Below are 4,505 nucleotides of genomic sequence, written 5' to 3'. Positions count from 1 at the left end.
TTTGTGAGCCTTGGAAAAGGGATCATAGGATTCAGTTTGAAGCTTCTCCCTCATAATTCTTTTGATCAACACATTCTTAGTTGGTACATGACATATAACCTCTTTGAATTGAGATCCTAAAGGTTGTGTGGTTTGTATATTAGAAATTTGAACTTAACCTCTTCTCATGAACAATTAGATCAAGGAACTAGCAATTGATTGTGTTAAGAGAAATTGGGTTGCCAAGAAATTGGAACTCAATTATTTATAATCTGCCATAGATCTACTTCATAGTATTGAGAATGAAATTGAGACCCATTGATTCATGAAGGATTATAATATCTCCAATCCCTAATGAATCTCATCCATTGTTGTTCTTCATTTCAATTACTTTAAATTTCTTGTTATCTTTGATTTCCAGCACCCAAAACCAATTACATTTCATGCAATTTTTCCTTTTTTGCTATTTACATTCTTGCTTTTACTTTCTTGTCATTTAAGTTTCAGCCCTTTAATTTCTTGTCATTTAAGTTTCTGCCATTTACCTTTCACAATTTACTTTCAGCTCTTTATTCTTTAACAAATTGATTTCCGTACATTTTCTTTCTTTTTCAATAACAATTTTGTTCACTCAATTACACAAAAATCATCAAATATTTGCTTGACAAGATAAATCACCTAACTAAAGTTGCTTAATCTATCAATCCTTCTGGAATCGACCTCACTCAACAGTGAGTTATTACTTGGCAATTCGGTACACTTGTCGAAGGAATTTGTGTTGTGCAAATTTTCAGTCATCAAGTTTTTGGTGCCGTTGCCGGGGATTGAATTAGATTAACAATAATTAAGTTGGTGATACTCTAGATTAATCACTTTTCTTTTGTTTTGTTTAAGCATACTAACTGTTCGACACTTTGGGTCAGCTAACTCTAACATCACTCTAGCACTAGAGCGATCATTCTAATTTCGATTTGTCATTGTTTTTTGTATGCCAGGAGGAAGAGAAGCAACATTCAATTCCTTTGATTCTGAGCCAAAAAGAACTCTTCGAAGATTGAGAAGAGAAGCTAGAGAGAACAGAGTTGTTGGTGAAGAGGAGTCATCAGATGGAGACTGATGAGCGGATAATTTATACGCTTTTTGGCATTGTTTTTAGTATGTTTTTAGTATGATTTAGTTAGTTTTTAGTATATTTTTATTAGTTTTTAGTTAAAATTCACTTTTCTAGACTTTACTATGAGTTTGTGTGTTTTTCTGTGATTTCAGGTATTTTCTGGCTGAAATTGAGGGATCTGAGCAAAAATCTGATTTAGAGGCTGAAAAGGACTGCAGATGCTGTTGGATTTTGACCTCCCTGCACTCGAAGTGGATTTTCTGGAGCTATAGAAGCCCAATTGGCGCGTTCTCAACGGCTTGGAAAGTAGACATTCTGGGCTTTCCAGCAATGTATAATAGTCCATACTTTGTCCGAGGTTTGATGGCCCAAACCGGCGTTGCAAATCAGCCTCAGAACTTCCAGCGTTTAACGCTGGAACTGGCATAAAACTTGGAGTTAAACGCCCAAACTGGCATGAAAGCTGGCGTTTAACTCCAGAAAAGGTCTCTACACATAAAAGCTTCAATGTTCAGCCCAAGCACACACTAAGTGGACCCAGAAGTGGATTTTTACGTCATTTACTCATTTCTGTATACCCTAGGCTACTAGTTTACTATTAATAGGATCTTTTGACATTGTATCTGTACCTCATGACACTTTACACGTTTCTTTGTACTTCTTACAGCATGAGTCTCTAAACCCCATGGTTGGGGTGAGGAGCTCTGCTGTGTCTTGATGGATTAATGTAATTACTACTGTTTCTTATTCAATCATGCTTGCTTCCGTTCTAAGATATCACTTGCTCTTAACCCGGATGAATGTGATGACCCGTGACACTCATCATATTCTCAACTATGAACGCGTGCCTGACAACCACCTCCATTCTACTTTAGATTGAGTAGATATCTCTTGGATTCTTTAATCAGAATCTTCGTGGTATAAGCTAGAATTGATGGCGGCATTCAAGAGAATCCGGAAGGTCTAAACCTTGTCTGTGGTATTCTGAGTAGGATTCAATGATTGAATGACTGTGACGAACTTCAAACTCCTGAGGGCGGGGCGTTAGTGACAGACGCAAAAGAATCATTGGATTCTATTCCGGCCTGATTGAGAACCGACAGATGGATAGTCGTGTCGTGACAGGGTGCGTTGAACATTTCCACTGGGAGGATGGGAGGTAGCCATTGACAACAGTGAAACCCTACATACAGCTTGCCATGGAAGGAGCCTTGCGTGTTTGATGAAGAAGACAGTAGGAAAGCAGAGATTCAGAAAATGGAGCATCTCCAAAACCTCAACCTATTCCCCATTACTGCATAACAAGTACTTATTTCATGTTCTTTTGCTTTTCACAATCAACCCTGATAATTTCTGATATCCTGACTAAGATTTACAAGATAACTATAGCTTGCTTCAAGCCGACAATCTCCGTGGGATCGACCCTTACTCACGTAAGGTATTACTTGGACGACCCAGTGCACTTGCTGGTTAGTTGTGCGGGGTTCCAAAAGTGTGATTGCAATTTCGTGCACCAAGTTTTTGGCGCCGTTGCCGGAGATTGTTCGAGTTTGAACAACTGACGGCTTATCTTGTTGCTTAGATTAGGACTGTTTTATTTTTGTTGGTTTAGAGTCTTTTAGTTGGGTCTAGTTTCATATTTTAAGTTTGGTGTCAATTGCATGCTTTTGCTTTTCTTTTAATTTTTGATTTTGCATGTCCTTAGTCCCTTTTTGATCCGTAAAAATTCTAAGTTTGGTGTCCTTTTTGTGTTTTTCCCTTAAAAATTTTCGAAAATTAGTGTTTGATTTTCTAAAAATTTTAAGTTTGGTGTCATTTTGTTGTTTTTCTCTTTCCTCTTTTCAAAAATCAAATCTTTTTCATAAAAATTTTTCAATCATATCTTTCTAATTGCTAATCCCAAAATCTTTTTGATTAACTAATTGATTCAGTTTTCAATTTGCTTTGATCTTATTTTCTTTTAATTTTCGAATTTTTTATTTTATTTTCCTTTTGTTTTTATTTTATTTTTCGGTTAATTCAAAAAAAAAATTTATCTATTTGCAATTCATATCATTTCCCTTTATCCATTATGGACCTAAGTGGGATTGATCAGTCCAGAAGGACTCTGGGGTCATATGCCAACCCCATTACAGCTGCATATGGGAGTAGCATCTGTACACCTCCCATCAAAGCAAGCAGCTTTGAGCTAAATCCTCAACTCATTATCATAGTGCAGCAAAATTGCCAGTATTCCGGTCTTCCACAGGAAGAACCTACTGAGTTTCTGGCACAGTTCTTACAATTTGCTGACACAGTACATGATAAAGAGGTGGATCAGGATGTCTACAGACTATTACTGTTTCCATTTGCTGTAAAAGATCAAGCTAAAAGGTGGTTGATAACCAACCTACAGCAAGCATAAAGACATGGAAACAGTTATCAGACAAATTCCTGAATCATTTTTACCCTCCAAAGAGGATGACACAGCTAAGGCTGGACATCCAAGGCTTTAAACAAGAGGATAATGAATCCCTTTATAATGCCTGGGAGAGGTATAGAGGTATGCTAAGAAAATGCCCCTCTGAAATGTTTTCAGAGTGGGTACAGTTAGACATCTTCTATTATGGGCTTACAGAAAAAGCTCAGATGTCTTTAGACCACTCAGCTGGTGGATCTATACATATGAGGAAGACAATTGAAGAGGCTCAAGAGCTTATAGACACTGTTGCTAGAAACCAATATTTATACTCTAGCAATGAGTTCTCTACAAAAGAGAAAGTCATGGCAGTAGTCACTGATCCTAGTCCTCAAGAACAGATGATTGAGCTTAATCAACAATTGCTCCTGATAACAGAACAGTTAGCAGAATTTAAAGAGATGCTCTATGAAACTAAAGTTGCTAACAAGAACATAGAACTGCAGTTGAATCAAGCAAAACAGCAGATATCTAAACAGATAACAGGAGAGTGTCAAGCAGTTCAACTGAGGAGTGGGAAGACACTGAACAACACCACTCAAAAGAGTAAAAAGTCAAATAAGGAACAATTGATAGAGGATAACCAAACCACTGTTCAAAATCCCTCTGAGGACAGTAAGAGCCCAGAGAGGAATGCTAGTGGTGTTCAAACGCCAGAAAGGGAGGGAAAGCTGGCATTAAACGCCCATTCCCTGCCCAGTTCTGGCGTTTAAACGCCAGAAAAGGGGGAAAAATTGGCGTTTAACGCCCATTTTCCACCCAATCCTGGCGTTCAGACGCCAAGGGAGGATCAGACACCTGAGAGTGCTGACAGTAATCCCTTTAAAAAGGATTCTTCAACCACTTCTGTAAGGAACAAGCCTGCAGCAACTAAGGTTGAAGAATATAAAGCCAAGATGCCTTATCCTCAGAAACTCCGCCAAGCAGAGCAGGATAAGCAATTTGCCCGCTTTG

Source organism: Arachis stenosperma, chromosome 6 (genome assembly GCF_014773155.1).
Source record: "Arachis stenosperma cultivar V10309 chromosome 6, arast.V10309.gnm1.PFL2, whole genome shotgun sequence".
NCBI lineage: Eukaryota > Viridiplantae > Streptophyta > Magnoliopsida > Fabales > Fabaceae > Arachis > Arachis stenosperma.
The sequence above is the reverse complement of the archived record's forward strand: the minus strand, read 5'-3'. Positions refer to the sequence as shown.